The sequence below is a fragment of the Lithobates pipiens genome, unplaced genomic scaffold (assembly GCF_037356315.1).
Source record: "Lithobates pipiens isolate NorthernLeopardFrog02 unplaced genomic scaffold, aLitPip1_a1.2 Scaffold_18, whole genome shotgun sequence".
NCBI classification, from domain to species: domain Eukaryota; kingdom Metazoa; phylum Chordata; class Amphibia; order Anura; family Ranidae; genus Lithobates; species Lithobates pipiens.
In genome coordinates, this window is record NW_027507758.1 from 489,569,274 (window position 1) to 489,589,510 (window position 20,237).

The window sequence follows — 20,237 nt, forward strand, 5'->3', positions numbered from 1 at the left end:
TGGAACAAAGGACCCCTTTTACACTAAAGGTGGTTTTCAGGCATTTTAGCGCTAAAAATAGTGCCTGAAAAGCACCTGAAATGCACCTCTCAAGCCTCCCCAGTGTGAAAGCCAGAGTGCTTACACACTGGGGCGGTGTGCTTGCAGGACCAAAAAAGGCAAGCAGCATCTTTGTGGCGGTGCGGGAGCGGTGTATACACCGGTCCTAAACCGCCCCGCCATTGAAATCAAAGCACTGCAAAGCACTTTGACAGCGGTGCTCTTAACCCCTTATTAACCCTTTTTTTGGGATTAAAAGTGCACCGTTCCCACCTGCACAGCGCAGGTAATGTGCAGCTTAAACTAGCAGCGCTTTCCTTTCCCTTGCACCTCAGGTCCTTAACCCTTTCATGACTAAACCTATTTTTGACATTTGGTGTTTACAAGCAATTGTTGCAATATTTTATGCCACACGGTATTTGCGCAGCGGTGTTTTAAATGCAACTTTTTGGGAAAAGGGACACTTTCATGAATTTAAAAAAAGAAACAGTAAAATTAGCCCAATTTTTTTGCATAATGTGAAAGACAATGTTACGCCGAGTAAATAGATACCAAACATGTCACACTTTATAATTGCATGTACTTGTGGAATGACGACAAACTACGGTACCTAAAAATCTCAATAGGCAGTGCTTTAAAAAAAAAATCCGGTTACCAGGTTAGAGTTACAGAGGAGGTCTAGGGCTAGAATTGCTCTCGCTCTGACGATCGTGGCGATACCTCACATGTGTGATTGGAAACACCGTTTACATATGCGGGCGCGACTTCCGTATGCGTTTTCTTTGCTTCGCAAGCTTCACACTATGAAGGTGGGTCTACACGGTTATTGGGCTGCATGCAGGGGGTAGCCTTGCAAAAGATTTTCATTCATGACATACATGCTTACAAATTGTCCAATAGGCAGTTAGTTATTAATATATAAGAAGTACTGTACCAGTAATTATAAGGAAGCATGTTAAAAAAAAAAAAACAGAAGTGCAAACACAATATTGAGTAATAGGCTTGGAGGATTAAAATTATGAAACCATAGCACTTCTCTTTATTTTCAGATGAACATTCAAGAGGAACTGTATTGAGCAAACTACGAAAGGTAAGTGAGTAGTTCTGCTTATCAGTGAATAAGTCCGTTGTTTTTTATGGTAATCTGAATCTGTGAGAGTCTATATTTAGTATTATTTTATCATAATTAACATACTGTGATAACTACTACTTACAGTAATAAATGCATTTGTCCTGAGCTTACCCTTAAAAATACATCAACATACTGTGTACTTATGTACAGTGATGGCAGCATCATATGGCAGTATAAATGGAAGAGGATATCTTAGGCTTCACAAACTACACACTATTAAAGCCATATATGGTGCGATTTTCTTTTCTGCAAGCACAGGTTGCAGGAATGAAAATCACTCAATTCCACCATCAACACAGTCTCTGTTGTCCCTCCTGAGGTGCTATTGTTTTCTCCTGGCTGGAAGGGTATTTAGTCATGCATTTAGTCATGCATTTATCTATTTTTACATCAGTTTTTTTACATCCGCCAGCTGAAGTCCTTAACCACTTGAGTCCCAGAAGCATTTTTTCAATTTTATGCTTACATAAATAATAATAATTTCAGGCCTGAAGACTACTTAAAGAGGAAGTCAACCCTGATGAGTTTACTTCCTCTTTCATTCCCTGCAAAGGTAAAGCATAATGGACCATCGCATAGTAGTCCATTATGTGTCACTTACCTGACACAAGAGCCAGCGAAGTCACCGCTGTCCCCTGTAGTCCGGCGCATCCATATTCTCGGTGGGTCCCGCTGCTCCGCCACTGTCATTTGGCGAAGCCGCGATGACGTCACTCCCGTGCATTCGCACGGGAGCCGCCACTCGCGGTATATCGCCGCGGTCACTCAGTGCGCCTGCACGCTGCTGTCTACGGCGCATGCACCGTAGACAGCGGTGCCTGTCTTTCGGCAAATATCTCCGAAACCGTGTAGGTTTAGGAGATATTTTTTGGACCTACAGGTAAGCCTTAATCTAGGCTTACCTGTAGGTCAAAGTTGGTTGTAAGGGTTTACAACCACTTTAATCCCCCTCAAACGTTATATATTTTCTGAAAGCAGACACCCTAGAGAATAAAATTGTGGTAATTGCAATTTTTTATGTCACATGATATTAGCACAACGGTTTTTGAGATGTAAAATTTCAGTAAATAATACACAGTTCATTTTAGGGCTTACAAACGCAATAACGTACCCAATATTTGGGTAAATTATAAAAAAAGAAGTTGCACCGAGTAAATAGATACTTAACATGTCAAGCATTAAAATTGCATGCTCCCATGAAACAGCGAAAAAATTTCAATAACCGATATCAGGGGTCTCTAGACTTTTAAAACAAAGGGCCAATTTACTGTCCTTCAGACTTTAACTGGGCCAGACTGTGGCCAGCGGGGGGTAGAGATTGTTCAGTGGGAGTAAACAGTGCCCCATCTTTGATATTAGGGGGCGGAATAGTGTCTTTGTGGCAAGGAGGGCAGTGTGTGCATTGAGAGGGGCAGGAGAGGAGATAAGCAGTGTTTACAGTGAGGGAGCAGTGTGTACATAAAGGTTCCCCTTACTTGTCAGCTCTGTATGTCATTGCCGACTCTAAATGCAATCGCCGTCTCCTTTGTTTACTTTAATGCTGGAGAAGGAGTTTTCATTTTGCTTACCACTAAAGTAAACAAAGGAGCGGTGTCACCAAGTGATGTCACCGGATGACCTCACCCCTTTCTCTACTTCAGCATCTGGGCCGAATGACAGCTCCATGGACCAGGAAAAGGTATTAGCAATTTAAAGAGTTAGGGCTTTTTAGTTAGGTTGGGAGTACGAGATCCAAGGGGACCAGACATTCAGTGTAGGGGATTGTCTGATTGGCCAATTGTATGTTTTGAGGTATTAAAAATGAAGGTGATCAATCTTACTGATGAGCATGACACATCAGAGAGTGTTTATTTAATAAGGCCTCAATTGGGTCCTTGCATAGGATGCAGCTCAGAACTGTATATATTAAGGTATAGACCCCAATCCAGAGCGTCTTGACCTTAGGACATGACCATCAAGTATGGAGAATTGTACCTTCTTGTCCACATGTTCAAAACATAATGGTGAGTATTGGGGTACATATTTAACAATTCTGGAGGGTGTGAGATACCATTAAAAAATAACTTTATAGGAATTTTATATATAGGAAAAAATTTTAAATGAGGACTTTGCTGTGGTGATCCATATTTCCTCTTCAGGTTAAGATTTTCCAATTTTCTTCCCTCACTTTGCATATAATGAATGTTTATATTTAGAGGATCTGGTTAGCTGTCCCACTTCTAAATAGAGCATTTTCATATTCTGTTGGTCTTCCCACAGGTTTGATGTTGACAATTTCTAAATAAACCTAAATAAAATAATTCTTTAATGTTAATTTTCTGTGATGGAGTATCCATAGAAAGATACCAGGAACTGTTGCCTTTTTTCCAAAGTTTCCAAAGGTCGCATACTGTTTTGTATATATACAGTCCTGCCCCCTGCCTGCCTGGCTGAATATATTTAGCAAATCATTGAACATTTTTACCTGCCTCTGTTCTTATTGAGATAGGCTATTACAGTGTTCTTGCTGGGATCTTTCATAATAATTTTAAATAGGAGCGTCTATTTTTACATAGTTTAGAAGATTGAAAAAAAGACACAGGTTCACCCATTTCAACGTATGTGTGATTTTTATTCTATTAACAATTTCCATAGTTCTGCATATTCTGCTTCCTGACAAATACATCTAAACGTTTTCTGAAGTTGTCAACACTCTCAGCTGGTACTACTTCCAACAATAAAGAACCTGTGCTCAATAGGTTCTCCCAACAACCGCTAAATCATTATAAGTTGGCAGGAGGAACCACTTTGTTCTGTAGGGTAGTGGTTCTCAACCACAGTCCTCAAGTACCCCCAATGGGCTATGTTTTCAGGTTTTTCTTTACTTTGCACAACTGCTTTAAATCAATATCAATGACAAGGTATTGATAATAGCTATTTTATCTAAGGGAAGTTCTCAAAATATGGCCCGATGGGGGTACTTGAGGACTGAGGTTGAGAACCACTGCTGTAGGGGACAAAGGGGATCGACATTACCTGAAGTTTTGTTTTTTCAGCAGACAACATCTCTTAAAAGGAGAAAATGGGGGAGCAGGCGTGGGGAAGGCCAGTGTGAGGCCATGGGAAAAAGCTGTCAGGGCTGGGCTCAGCCCTTCCTTTTCAGAGCTCTGTGCTCAGCTGACGTTTAATTGCCAAATACTCTTCCTTCCACAGTGACTCATCTGGTCTTAAATTCCTGCTCATCAGCTAGAGCTGCTGGTTATATAAACTACTTGGGTCAGATCTTCTGTGCCTTTGCTTGGTCAACATATTTGGACTCTCTCTGCTGTGTTTGCCTGTAAAAGACTTTTGCTTGGCTGATTTCTCTTCTGGTTTGTGATCCTGTTTGCAGCACCTGACTTCACTGATCTCTGTACTCCTGTTTCTCTGGCTCGCTCTGACTACCCGTCCTGGTTACCAAATTCTGGCTATGTTTTGACTACGTTTGCTCTTTTTATACCATTTTACCATTTTATTAAATAATGTGATTTTTACTGCACTTCTGTCTCAGTCTGATTCATGGTTCCTGACATTAGGCAGAGGCCATGAATTCAGAAGCTGCAGGCAATCCACTTGTTGGTAATATTTTTTCCAGATTGGATGAGCAGGATCACCGCATGGATCAGTTTGCCATATCGTTACACACGCTCCTGAATTGCACTGCTCACCTGGAACCTCCCACTGTGGCTGCTCTGGTTAAACCCCTGATTGATATGACCGATGTGCTGCCCCAACAGGGCATAGAACTTATATATATATGTTTTTCTAACCATTTTTCTATGAATGTTTAAAGTGGTTGTATAGTCATTTTTTATGACTTTTACCTACAGGAAGGCCTATAATAAGGCTTACCTGTAAGTAAAAAAAATATCTCCTAAACCTGTATGGTTTAGGAGATATTCCCCTCGCAATGCACTTCTGACTGCAGCGGCGCATGCGCACAGGGGATTCTCGGCTGAAAGTCTGGCAGATGCCGGACCCTGCCAGAAAGAAATCTCCCACGCGCATGCGCGGGAGTGACGATATCGCGGCTCTAGCCACTCACAGCACCGAAGCCGCGATACCCGGAAGAAAGGCAGAAGGAACATGTCAGCTCCCTGGATCAGGCCAGATGTCGGGGCCTCGTTCTAAGGTAAGTATTTCATAATGAGCTAGTATGCGGTGTATACTAGCTCATTATGCCCTTTCCTTTGCAGGTCAGGAAAAAAAAAACTACAGCGGGTATAAAACCGCTTTAAGTTTAGTTCACGTGCTGCCATCTAGCGACCTTTTGTGGTAATGCACTTGTGTTCTCAAGTTATTTCCCCTTATGCTATGGCATACTTCCTTTGCATGTAATGCTCCACCCTTCTTCCTGTGTTTTGTACTCCCAGTGTTTTGTACTTCCTGTGTCATCAATGGAGTAACAAGCCTCATGTAGCAGGGCACATGTATTCTACATTGTAAGCTACAGACAATATCATCTTTTGACACCACAACCTGTTCATCTGTTTGTATCCTTTCATCTGCTGTAATCTGATGTTCAGAATAAAGCATCTGTGGATGGAAATCGGTATTGATGAGTTCAAGCTATCTGATGAGGACTGTCCTCAGTGATGATATCTGCTTATACAGGCCAGGCATAGAGGTCTCACAAGGGATAGATCGCTTCACAACAATCGGAGTCAGAACCAGAAAGGATGGTAACTCACAGAACTGGTCTCCAGACTCCATTAATGCCTTTGAGAGTTTCAAGGCTGCCTTTGTTTCTGCTCCTGCGTTGGTACATCCTGATCCTATTGTACCTTTCATCCTTGAGGTTGATGCATCTGAGACTGGAGTTGGTGCCCTGCTGTCTCAACTTCCTACCTCTGAGAGCGCTATGCATCCTTGTGACTACTTTTCTGAGAAATTATCTTCTGTGGAATGCAATAATGAGATTGGGGAAAGAGAGATGTCAGCAATCATTTTAGCCCTTGAAGAATGGAGTCGTCTCCTTGAAGGTACTACTGTGGCAGTTCTTATTCTGACTGACCATAAAAATCTCACATTCTTGTCTGAGGCTAAACGCCTCTCTCCCAGAAGGGTGCAATGGGCTCTTTTCTTGTCAAGTTTCAATTACATAGTCTAATTCTTACCCGGTACTAAGATTGTAAGGGCTGATGGTTTGAACAGTTTTCCTCCACTTCCAAGATGGAGTTGGTTCCTGTTCCTGTGATTCCTCCCGATCATATTCTGACTACGTTCGCACCAGTCTAACTTCTCCTTTGGGTGACAAAATTCTTGCCGCTCCGATCCATTCTCATCCTGAGAAACCTTGTGACCGTTGCTTTGTAAAATTGTGTGAAAAACAGCGCTGTCTAAATATCCTTGTAATATACTGAGATAGTGATAAAAATAAGAAAAAATAAATGAATAAAAAGAAAAAAATCCTGCTGCAGCTTAATGTGAGATACACACAATACAATCCAGATCAATAAACCAAAGCTGCGCTGAATCTTAAAAAATATATAAAAGACTATATACCCTTGTGCAGATATATGTGTGCTACATGTTTGACTGCCAAATATTGATCTCAACGTGCAATAAAAAATTTAAGTGACAATCTTAATCCAATAAACATAGTTGCGAATTAACACACTAACAGTGAAAGAAAAAAATGTGTGTGATAAATAAATTGGAACTAAATAAATAAATAAATAAAAAATAGTCCAAAACAAAAAATGGAGAGGTGAATCTTCAGTCCTGGATAGTAACACCGCACACAATACCCTCAAAGAAGTGACAGGGTACACCAAGGGAAAGTCCTCCACCAATGAAATCACTGCCGCTTACCAGCTAGCTAGATCCAACATGCACATGGTTTATCAACTAGCCTGGGTTTCTGTACAGGGTTATGCACAATGTGTGCCGATGTTCCACTTGAACCAGCATAAACACTCCCGTTCTAACTTCTCCTCACAGCCATATTGATAGGTACTCATTAACCAGATAAAAACAAAAGGGATCCCATAGCGTAAATCCATAAAACAATTTTAATCAAACATATGCATCAATCATGCACTTACATTATTGCTGTACATACAAAAGCGTGTATCATGTATTTGAGCCGGCCGGCTCTCTCTTGCTGCCTGTCGCTTCCAGGACAGACGAAGAACATTGGTGACATCAGCACGCCACTCAACCCTACCTCGTTTCATCAAAAGATGACTTCTTCCTGGGGCACGGGCGGCAACTAATTGGTATAATGATCAATTAACATTGCATCATTGGAAGTTGGCAACTGATGTCTGTAGCAGTTGAAAGATGATCAGTTTGTGGAAGGGTCTTCACCCCAAGGTTTTAACAGTCCTTGTTAAATCTTTTAGCAACCTCCAGACTGTTGCTTTGTCCCTGTGAGTCTCCAGGTCCAGGTCCAAGAGTCCTTGCAACGTGCCAATGATAGTTACAGACCTCTTTCTGAACGCAGTTGGGGACAGGGTCTGGCTGTCATCTTGCAACCACTGACTCTGTGTTCCCTCATTAAAACTGGCACCATAGTATATTGGGCCTTTCTGTATTCTCCATAGGATCAACCCAGTGGCTTACGCTTTAGACCTTCCTTCTAATATGCGGATTTCAAATGTATTCCATGTCTCCTTATTAAAACCTTTGGTATGCAAACGTTTCACCACTTCAATACCACGTCCTCAACCAGTTCAGGTTGAGAACCATGAGGAATATGAGATACATTCTATCATTGATTCCGGTAGCTTCCGTGGACGCATAGAGTATGTGGTTCATTGGAAGGGGTACGGAGGAACGCTCTTGGGTCTCAACCTCAGATGTACATGCTTCTGTCCTTCTCTGTGCTTTCTATAGATGTTTCCCCCTCAAACCTGGTGGTCCTCTGAGGGGGAGGGGTCATTGAGGAGGGGGTACTGTCAGGGCTGGGCTCAGCTCTTCCTTCTCAGAGCTCTGTGCTCAGATGATGGTTAATTGCCAAAGACTCTTCCTTCCACAGTGACTCACCTGGTCTTCATTTCCTGCTCGTTAGCTAAAGTTGCTGGTTATATAAACTCCTTGGATCAGAACTTCTGTGCCTTTGCCTTGGTCAACATATCTGAACTCTCTCTGCTGTGTTTTCCTGTGAAAGACTTTTGCTTTGCTGACTTTCCTTCTGGTTCCTGATCCTGTTTGCTGCACCCAACGTCGCTGATCTTTGGACTCCTGTTTTTCTGGCTTGTTCTGAATAACCGTCCTGCTTACTGAACTCTGGTTATGTTTTGACTACGTTTGCTCTGTTTATACTATTTTACCATTTTATTAAATAGTGTGATTTTTACTGCACTTCTGTCTCAGTCATTTCATTTGATTCGTGGTTCCTGACATAAACAGGACCAGGTTTTGTAGAGAACAGGCGCACTAATGGTGCAGGTGTGTGCTGGGTTCTTAGGTTAATCAGATATAGAGCCCAGGGCTCCACCCTCCTGGAAGTCAGTGTGTGAAGTGCATGTCTGCACCGTGCTGTCCAGGACAGGACAGACAAATGCCCGAACCTAAGAGAGACAGCAGAAAGCTGGAGGAAAGACACAGAGCTGACAGAGTTACAGAGTTTATGCACAAGCACTGGGATGTGTGTTAGATGGTCTGGAGAACTAAGACACAAGGCCTGAGTAGTAGAGCTCCAAAGAGAGCCAAGAGGCTGAATATTGTTTTTTTACATATTGATAGCGAAGAAAATCGTTTGTTTGTGAATATTCTCTCTGTTTTAATAAAAGTGGGCAGAAAAAGTTGTCACTATGTACAGTATATGTATACACTATATTGCCAAAAGTATTGGAACACCTGCCTTTACACACAAATGAACTTTAATGGCATTCCAGTCTTAGTCCGTAGGGTTCAATATTTAGTTGGTCACTCTTTGCAGCTATAACAGCTTCAACTCTTCTGGGAAGGCTGTCCACAAGGTTTAGGAGTGTGTCTATGGGAATGTTTGACCAATCTTCCAGAAGCGCATTTGTGAGGTCAGGCACTCATGTGGACGAGAAGGCCTTGCTCGCAGTCATTCTATCGGGTTGAGCTCAGGCCAGTCAAGTTCCTCCACACCAAAATCACTCATCCATGTCTTTATGGACCCTGCTTTGTGCACTGGTCCAAATCATTTGGTGGAGGAGGGATTATGGTGTGGGGTTGTTTTTCAGGGGTTGGGCTTGGCCCCTTAGTTCCAGTGAAGGCAACTCTTAAGGCGTCAGCATACCAGGACATTTTGGACATTTTCATGCTCCCAACTTTGTAGGAACAGTTTGGAGATGGCCACTTCCTGTTGCAATATGACTGCGCACCAGTGCACAAACAAGGTCTGTAAAGACATGAATGAGCGAGTTTGGGGTGGAGGAACTTGACTGGCCTGCACAGAGTCCTGACCTCAACCTGATAGAACACCTTTGGGGTGCATTAGCGTGGAGATTGCGAGCTAGGCCTTCTTGTCCAACATCAGTGCCTGACCTCACAAATGGTCTTCAGAAAGAATGGTCAAACATTCCCATAGACACACTCCTAAACCTTGTGGACAGCCTTCCCAGAATAGTTAAAGCTGTTATAACTGCAAAGCGTAAGCCAACTCAATATTTAACCCTATGGACTAAGACTGGGATTGCCATTAATGTTCATGTGCATGTAAAGGCAGGCATCCCATTTTGACAATATATTGTATATATTTTGCAGGAGGTGTGAGCTGGAGGGGGTATGGCACAGCTCTGGAAGTAGGACTTTATATTCAGTAGCTATAAAAATTAATGAAGAGAGCCTTTTCCAAAAAATGTCTTGATCAGTAAAGGATGCAAAACGTCATATGTACAGTATGCTAACCCAGTCTCTATTAGTCTGCCCTAAGCAAGCAATGCCCCACCTACACTTCTCATGCACACAAAATACAGTAACCACACACAATATAGGACAGTAAGAGCAAACCAAACATAGTCATCTATTCTTTAATAGTATGTGCTTTATATCATGCTGCTGGACTGTCACCAGAAAGAGCTGGAAAAGTTGACACTTGAAAGCAGGTAAGTGCAATTGCATTGTCTGGCTCTGCTTTGGAAAAACAATGCGGTTGATTTTATATTCACTTTGTTGTGTAAACACAGCCTCTTCTCCTTTTTTTAAATCAATCCCAATAAGTGGGTATGATATGAATGTTGGTTTTTAATTAATGAATTAAGTGCTTGCTTGGGGCATGCAGAGATGGTTTTAGCTTTAGATGGATAAACAGTAATTTGTATTCTACAAAAAGTATATTTTTCTATGGTCTTATTTGGATGTTGCAGTAACTCATAGTGATTAGAATAAAACGTGTTATGACTACTGTAAGCTGAACTGAGATTGGCTAATGAGTACCTGCACTTTGTGCATGATCATTGCTCTTTGCACAGCTTTTGTGCAAAGGATAAGCTTTTAACCACTTGCCGCCCGCCCTATAGGGAATTGACGGTGGCAAAGTGGTTTCATAATCCTGACCGGACGTCATATGACGTGATCAGGATTATGAGCCGCTGCGCACCCCCGGGGGCGCGCATCGCGGCGATCGTTGTTGCGGGGTGTCAGTCTGACACCTGGCAACTACGATTTCGGTAAAGAGTCTCCGACGGAGACTCTTTACCATGTGATCAGCCGTGTCCAATCACGGCTGATCACAGTGTAAATGGGAAGAGCCGGTGATCGGCTTTCCCTCACTCGCATCTGTCAGACATGAGTAGAGGAGAGCCGATCGGCTGCTCCTCTGACAGGGGGGGTCTGTGCTGATCGATTATCAGCACAGCCCCCCCGAGGATGCCCACACTGGACCACCAGGGACGCCACTAGACCACCAGGGAAAAGGTAATAAAGGCCATAATCCTCCCTAGACCACCAGGGATGCCAGTCAGCACAATGGGTGCCAATCAGTGCCCATAATGGATGCCAATCAGTGCCCACAATGGGCATCACTGATTGGCATGCATTATTGTTTGGCACTGATTGGCATCCATTACTATAACACCGATGCCGCCTATGAGTGCCCACCTGTGCCGCCTATGAGTGCCCACCTGTGCCGCCTGAGTGCCCACCTGTGCCGCCTGAGTGCCCACCTGTGCCGCCTGAGTGCCCACCTGTGCCGCCTATCCATGCCCACCTGTGCCGCCTATCCATGCCCACCTGTGCCGCCTATCCATGCCCATCCGTGCCGCCCATCCGTGCCGCCCATCCGTGCCAGCTATCAGTGCCAATTTGTGCCACCTATCAGTGTCCGTCCGTGTTGCCCATCCGTGTCGCCCATCCGTGTCGCCTATCAGTGCCACTTCATTGGTGCCACATTGGTGCCCATCAGTGCCGCCTTATCAGTGCCCATCAGTGTAGCCCCATCAGTGCCCATCAGTGAAGGAGAAAACGTACTTATTTACAAAGTTTTGAAACTGAAACAAAAAAAAACATTTTTTTTTTCAAAATTTTCGGTATTTTTTTATTTGTAGCGCAAAAAATAAAAACCGTAGAGGTGATCAAATACCACCAAAAGAAAGCTCTATTTGTGGGAAAAAAATGATAAAAATTTCATTTGGGTACAGTGTAGCATGACCGCGCAATTGTCATTCAAAGTGCGACAGCGCTGAAAGCTCAAAATTGGTCTGGGCAGGAAGGTGTTTAAGTGCCCTGTATTGAAGTGGTTAAACCTTCTTCTGAGCTAATTATAAAAGCCAAGGTGTAATATTTCTACGAAGGGAAACCACAACTTCACTGAACTTCTGCTATACAAATCTATGAGAGAATGTGGGTTAGATTAGAATGTGTGAAGATGAGTCTTCCTGAAAACAAAATGCTCCCTGGCTGCTGATGTCAGCTGTAAAGAAAGAGTTTTATAACAAAACTATCCTTGGAGATCATTTTCCTAATGATTCTTATTTTATCTTCCGGTATATCAAATCAGTTCCAACAGCAGAAACAACTTTTTAAAGGGAATCTGTTGAGGTAGAAATATTAGAGGTTGTATAGTCAATTTATTTTTGTATGGCACATATCCCATGGGTGTCATCCTTATGCTTCCACCAGGGCCATCCTTAATATTCATTGGACCCTGGGCAAACATTTTCTTGGGCCCCCCCCTTTCTTGCAATTTCACTCTCCACCTGCTCTGAGACATACAATAAATAGCAGCTAGACTCAAAATCAGGTTACTGAATCAGATCAGGCAGTGATTGTGATTGGTTGCCAGAGGTTACAGCATATCATTACCGCTTACTGACTGGTTTCTAGAGGTTACAGCACACATTAGTAGTGATGGCCGAACGGTTCGCCCGGCGGTCGTTTCGCGGCGAATTTCCGACTTTCGCCGTCCGCGGGTTCGAACGCCTTTTTCCGTCGTTCGCCCCGGCGGACTTACGTGTTTAATGTATACAAGAACTTTAACCTTTCGTGACACGTTTATCATGTGTTACAGGACAACCAATTGAGACATGACAGCTCATGGACACTTGGACATTCCCCCTAACCTATAAATACACCCGATCCGGTGGCCATTTTACATTCTTTCTTCTGTCACTGTAGGGAAAGGATCCTGTGTGGAGTAGGGACAGAGAAAACGCTAGCTATTTGGTACACAAAAGTTCTTTTCAGGACTGGTATAGGTGTTAGGTCAGCAGCCTGAGTTTCTTTTGTCAGTTTAGATAAAGGGACAGAGCGCTGTATGCTGCTATTTTAGGGACAGCTCAGCCAGATTAGTCTTTCTTCATCATCATCATCATCATCATCATTAGCTGTTACTATCAGGTCCACAAAAGAGCTGTTCCAGCTAATCGTTCCAGCCTACTCTTTTTTGCCAATTTGTATAGGGACAGGCAGGAAGCAGTGTGTCAGGCAGTGAGGATAATTTTAAAGACTTGCTGTTACTATTAGTTCCACAAAGGTTCTTTTCAGGACTGGTATCAGTGGTACGGTAATAGGCTTGTACACGTATAATATTCTTTCTTCCAAATATAGAAAGAATATTATACTTGACTGCTGCCCTTCTGCTGCAGTCTGCTAATCATTCACAACTCACTTGTTCCACAAAGCTCTTTATCAGGACTGGTAACTTGGTCTGTCTAGGGTGCTACGGTACATAGGCTTGGGTGCGGTACAGTCTGCTGTTCTGTAAGGACCGCTATCGGTCCACAATACATAGGGTTGCCGTGCACTACTGCTGACCGCTGCCCTATACTGCAGCAGTCCTTCATTGGTATAGGGACTGACGTACAGTCTGCTAATCACTAACACACAACCTGCTTGGTCCACAAAAGTTCTTATAAGGACTGGTAACTTGGTATAGGGTGCTACGGTACATAGGCCTGAGTGCGTTACAGTCTGCTGTTCTGTAAGGACCGCTATCGGTCCACAATACATAGGGTTGCCGTGCACTACTGCTGACCGCTGCCCTATACTGCAGCAGTCCTTCAGCGGTATAGGGACTGACGCACAGTCTGCTAAACACTAACACACAACCTGCTTGGTCCACAAAAGTTTTTATAAGGACTGGTAACTTGGTATAGGGTGCTACGGTACATAGGCCTGAGTGCAGTACAGTCTGCTGTTCTGTAAGGACCGCTATCGGTCCACAATACATAGGGTTGCCGTGCACTACTGCTGACCGCTGCCCTATACTGCAGCAGTCCTTCATTGGTATAGGGACTGACGTACAGTCTGCTAATCACTAACACACAACCTGCTTGGTCCACAAAAGTTCTTATAAGGACTGGTAACTTGGTATAGGGTGCTACGGTACATAGGCCTGAGTGCGTTACAGTCTGCTGTTCTGTAAGGACCGCTATCGGTCCACAATACATAGGGTTGCCGTGCACTACTGCTGACCGCTGCCCTATACTGCAGCAGTCCTTCATTGGTATAGGGACTGACGTACAGTCTGCTAATCACTAACACACAACCTGCTTGTTCCACAAAAGTTCTTATAAGGACTGGTAACTTGGTATAGGGTGCTACGGTACATAGGCTTGAGTGCGGTACAGTCTGCTGTTCTGTAAGGACCGCTATCGGTCCACAATAGATAGGGTTGACGTGCACCACTGCTGACCGCTGCCCTATACTGCAGCAGTCCTTCAGCGGTATAGGGACTGACGTACAGTCTGCTAAACACTAATACACAACCTGCTTGGTCCACAAAAGTTCTTATAAGGACTGGTAACTTGGTATAGGGTGCTACGGTACATAGGCTTGAGTGCGGTACAGTCTGCTGTTCTGTAAGGACCGCTATCGGTCCACAATAGATAGGGTTGACGTGCACCACTGCTGACCGCTGCCCTATACTGCAGCAGTCCTTCAGCGGTATAGGGACTGACGCACAGTCTGCTAAACACTAACACACAACCTGCTTGGTCCACAAAAGTTTTTATAAGGACTGGTAACTTGGTATAGGGTGCTACGGTACATAGGCCTGAGTGCGTTACAGTCTGCTGTTCTGTAAGGACCGCTATCGGTCCACAATACATAGGGTTGCCGTGCACTACTGCTGACCGCTGCCCTATACTGCAGCAGTCCTTCATTGGTATAGGGACTGACGTACAGTCTGCTAATCACTAACACACAACCTGCTTGGTCCACAAAAGTTCTTATAAGGACTGGTAACTTGGTATAGGGTGCTACGGTACATAGGCCTGAGTGCGTTACAGTCTGCTGTTCTGTAAGGACCGCTATCGGTCCACAATACATAGGGTTGCCGTGCACTACTGCTGACCGCTGCCCTATACTGCAGCAGTCCTTCAGCGGTATAGGGACTGACGCACAGTCTGCTAAACACTAACACACAACCTGCTTGGTCCACAAAAGTTCTTATAAGGACTGGTAACTTGGTATAGGGTGCTACGGTACATAGGCCTGAGTGCAGTACAGTCTGCTGTTCTGTAAGGACCGCTATCGGTCCACAATACATAGGGTTGCCGTGCACTACTGCTGACCGCTGCCCTATACTGCAGCAGTCCTTCATTGGTATAGGGACTGACGTACAGTCTGCTAATCACTAACACACAACCTGCTTGTTCCACAAAAGTTCTTATAAGGACTGGTAACTTGGTATAGGGTGCTACGGTACATAGGCTTGAGTGCGGTACAGTCTGCTGTTCTGTAAGGACCGCTATCGGTCCACAATAGATAGGGTTGACGTGCACCACTGCTGACCGCTGCCCTATACTGCAGCAGTCCTTCAGCGGTATAGGGACTGACGTACAGTCTGCTAAACACTAATACACAACCTGCTTGGTCCACAAAAGTTCTTATAAGGACTGGTAACTTGGTATAGGGTGCTACGGTACATAGGCTTGAGTGCGGTACAGTCTGCTGTTCTGTAAGGACCGCTATCGGTCCACAATAGATAGGGTTGACGTGCACCACTGCTGACCGCTGCCCTATACTGCAGCAGTCCTTCAGCGGTATAGGGACTGACGCACAGTCTGCTAAACACTAACACACAACCTGCTTGGTCCACAAAAGTTTTTATAAGGACTGGTAACTTGGTATAGGGTGCTACGGTACATAGGCCTGAGTGCGTTACAGTCTGCTGTTCTGTAAGGACCGCTATCGGTCCACAATACATAGGGTTGCCGTGCACTACTGCTGACCGCTGCCCTATACTGCAGCAGTCCTTCATTGGTATAGGGACTGACGTACAGTCTGCTAATCACTAACACACAACCTGCTTGGTCCACAAAAGTTCTTATAAGGACTGGTAACTTGGTATAGGGTGCTACGGTACATAGGCCTGAGTGCGTTACAGTCTGCTGTTCTGTAAGGACCGCTATCGGTCCACAATACATAGGGTTGCCGTGCACTACTGCTGACCGCTGCCCTATACTGCAGCAGTCCTTCAGCGGTATAGGGACTGACGCACAGTCTGCTAAACACTAACACACAACCTGCTTGGTCCACAAAAGTTCTTATAAGGACTGGTAACTTGGTATAGGGTGCTACGGTACATAGGCTTGAGTGCGGTACAGTCTGCTGTTCTGTAAGGACCGCTATCGGTCCACAATAGATAGGGTTGACGTGCACCACTGCTGACCGCTGCCCTATACTGCAGCAGTCCTTCAGCGGTATAGGGACTGACGTACAGTCTGCTAAACACTAATACACAACCTGCTTGGTCCACAAAAGTTCTTATAAGGACTGGTAACTTGGTATAGGGTGCTACGGTACATAGGCTTGAGTGCGGTACAGTCTGCTGTTCTGTAAGGACCGCTATAGGTCCACAATAGATAGGGTTGACGTGCACCACTGCTGACCGCTCACCTATACTGCAGCAGTCCTTCAGCGGTATAGGGACTAAGAGTTTTGTCACAGGGTCATTTAAAAAATGACATGCAGAGGAAGAGGCAGGCCCTTCCGCAGGGGTGGTAGGGGTAGGGCAGGAGCAACAGGCTTGAGCCAAAGTGGGAAGTTGCAGAAGGTGCGTTCAATTACTTTAAAGGATGCACCAGACTTGGTTGAGTGGCTCGCTCAGCCTTACTCTTCTGCACCCTCCTCATCCTCTCGATCTGCACCCTCTTCTTCACTCTCTGCTATGTGCACCCCCAAAGACACTACCACCAACAACACGACCACCACCACCACCACCACATACCTTCCGCTTGAGTCACTGGAATTATTTTCCGATCCATATCAAGAGGACATTTCTGATGCGCAGCCACTCTTGGTATTGGATCAGGAAGAGGAGGTAGCAACAAGCGCTACTCAGCAGTCTGACGCCAGTACCCAGATCAGCCCAAGGAGGAGGTTGGTCCCCGGTGTTGCTGCCTACTCTACTTATAGCGGTGGGGAAGGTGACGTTGATGATGACGTGTCTAGTGATGTCACGTGGGTGCCCACAAGAGAGGAAGAGGAGGGGAGTTCAGAGGGAGATATGGACCAGCAGATAGGGAGGAGAAGCAGCAATGACTTACATTGCACAGCAGGGACAAAGCAGACTGCAAATGTATCAGGAGCGAGTCATCGACCATGTACGGTCACATCTGGCGCTCCCAGGACACCGGCACATGGCTCCGCAGTGTGGGCTTTTTTTAACGTGTCCGCTGCTGACAATAGCGTTGCCATCTGCAATCTTTGCAGTCAACGCGTTAGTCGCGGTAAGCCCAATACTCACCTAGGGACGACCGCCTTAAGAAGGCACATGAGCAGCCATCACCGAGCCCAGTGGGAGCAACGGAACACACAAAGCCACACTGCAGGCTCTCACCGTCCAGCCTCGTCTTCTACTTCTCCTTCTCCTCTCTCCTCACAATTGTCCTCCACTCCACCTTCCATCACGCCAAGCTCACATTTTTCTGCAAAAAGGCAGGCTTCCGTGGGCCTAATGTTTGAGCGTAAAAAAATGATGACGCCGGATAACCCTCTTGCCCAACGGTTGGCGGCTGGCTTGTCAGAACTCATAGCCCGCCAACTACTGCCATATAAACTGGTGGACTCGGAGGCCTTTCGCAAATTTGTGGCCATTGGAACACCACAATGGAAGGTCCCAGGAAGGAAGTATTTCTCAGAGAAGGGCATCCCAGAGCTATATGGCCATGTTCAGCGGCAAGTGAATGTATCTCTGGCACACAGTGTCGGTGCCAAGATACATCTGACCACAGACACGTGGTCTAGCAAACACGGGCAGGGAAGGTATATCAGTTTTACTGCCCACTGGGTGAACCTTCTGACGGCCGTCAAGCATGTAACCCGTGGCACCCGTGTAGATTTGGTTTTACCGCCACGGATTGCATGCAGGCCTGACTCTTCTTCTCCTCCTCCTACTCCATCCTCCTCCCTCTCCTCCTCAGCTGCCTCCTCCTTTTCCGCTGCTAGCGTCTCTTCCACTGCACCGCCCAAGCTCCCCAGAACCTATTCCACATGCCAGGTGAGACGTTGCCATGCCGTGCTGCGTCTGTTGTGCCTGGAAGCAAAGAGCCACACTGGCCCGGCACTCCTTTCAGCTTTGCGTTCACAGGCAGATGAGTGGCTAACACCGCTCAATTTGACAGTTGGTAAAGTGGTGTGTGACAACGGTGCCAATCTGCTTAGCGCATTGAAACAGGGCAAAATCACGCACGTGCCGTGCATGGCACACGTCTTAAACTTGGTCGTGCAGCGATTCCTTGTCAAATACCCTGGGGTCCAGGACATCTTGCGGCAGGCAAGGAAAATCTCGGCCCATTTCAGAAGATCTTACACGGCCATGGCTCGCCTTGCTGACATTCAGCGGCGACACCATCTGCCGGTCAGACGTCTTATTTGCGATTGCCCGACGCGATGGAACTCAACCTTCTATATGCTTGATAGGCTGCTCCAGCAGAAACGTGCAGTTAACGTCTACCTGTATGAACTCTGCGAAAGAAACGGTTCTGGGGAGCTGGGTTTTTTTTCACCGCGCCAGTGGCTGCTCATGCGCGACACATGCAGACTTCTGCGGCCATTTGAGGAGATCACCAAACTGGTCAGTCGCAGCCATGGCGCCATCAGTGACATGGTACCTTATGCCTTCTTTCTGGAGCGTGCATTGCGTCGTGTCATTGATCAGGCTGTGGAGGAGCAGGAGCGGGAAGATGAGGAAGTCGCAATGCTGGATGAATTCCCAGGGGGGGCTACTCTATCTGAGACAAGTCAACAACAGGAGTCTGATGAGGAGTCAGAGGAGGATGGTGCCGGGGCGGATGAGCAGGAGCAAGAAGAGCATGCTTTAAACCTTTCTGGGATCCCTGTTGTGCGAGGATGGGGAGAGGAGAATGAAGAGGACGACATTATCCTGGATGATGAGCAGGAGCCAGGCCACCACACCGCTTCCACTTTAGTGCAAATGGGGGCCTTCATGCTCCAGTGTTTTAATAGGGACCCCCGTATAAAAAGCATGAGGGTCAAGGACCAGTACTGGGTGGCAACGTACTTAGACCCCCGGTACAAACACAAAATGGCGGAAATGTTACCGCCGTCGCAGAGGGCTGTCAGAATGCAGCACTTCCAGGCCTTGCTTCGAGAAATGCTGCATTCTGCTTTTGCGTGCGCTGGCAGAGGAGCAATTCCCACTCCCAGAGAAGGATTTGCGGGTACCAATCCAACAGCGCCTGCAAGAAGAGGCCGGTTTGAAGATGTGTTGGTGACTTCGGATATGAGGTCATTCTTTCAGCCGACCCATCGACAGGTGTCATCCGGATCCAGCATCAGGGAACGCCTAGACCGTCAGGTGTCCGACTACATTGGGTTAACGGCCGATGTGGACGCTCTGAGGAGTGATGAACCCCTAGACTACTGGGTGGGCAGGCTTGACCTCTGGCCAGAGCTTGCCCAATTTGCAATCGAACTGTTGGCTTGCCCCTCATCCAGTGTCCTGTCCGAAAGGACGTTCAGCGCAGCAGGGGGGATTGTGACCGATAAGCGTACTCGCCTAGCTCACCACAGTGTTAACTACCTCACATTTCTAAAAATGAATGAGGCATGGATCTCGGAGGAATTCAACACATGTGATCAGTAGACCATGTATATGTCTATAAACAATTTTTGGAATCAAGCACACAGACCTTCTTAATTCATTTGGCTCACTTCCCTGACCCAAAAAAGCACACCGTACTATATGCCCCTACCCTCCTCTTTGAAGAGGTTGAGCGGTGTCATATTTCTACTGGGGCTGCTTATTATGAGGGGTTCCCACCATCCCTGTGCTGTGCTGACTTCCTCCTGGGTGTTCTTATTATGAGGGGCTCCCACCATCCCTGTGCTGTGCTGACTTCCTCCTGGGGGTTCTTATTATGAGGGGATCACACCATCCCTGTGCTGTGCTGACTTCCTCCTGGGGCTGCTTACGGTGCTGCTGTCAGCGCTGTATGTCACGGAGCTGCTGTCAGCGCTGTATGTCACGGAGCTGCTGTCAGCGCTGTATGTCACGGAGCTGCTGTCAGCGCTGTATGTCACGGAGCTGCTGTCAGCGCTGTATGTCACGGAGCTGCTGTCAGCGCTGTATGTCACGGAGCTGCTGTCAGCGCTGTATGTCACGGAGCTGCTGTCAGCGCTGTATGTCACGGAGCTGCTGTCAGCGCTGTATGTCACGGAG

At 46.0% G+C, this 20,237-nt stretch overlaps 1 protein-coding gene across 1 annotated transcript in view; it reads left to right on the top strand.

Annotated features, from left to right (window-relative positions):
- Positions 1 to 1,074: 1,074 nt before the first annotated feature.
- Positions 1,075 to 20,237, top strand: part of LOC143988742 (uncharacterized) — a 97,427-nt gene continuing 78,264 nt past the window's right edge. The window contains exon 1 of the mRNA XM_077488562.1: positions 1,075 to 1,129. The gene's annotated coding sequence lies outside the window, so the exon portion shown is untranslated. The remainder of the gene's footprint in view (positions 1,130 to 20,237) is intronic.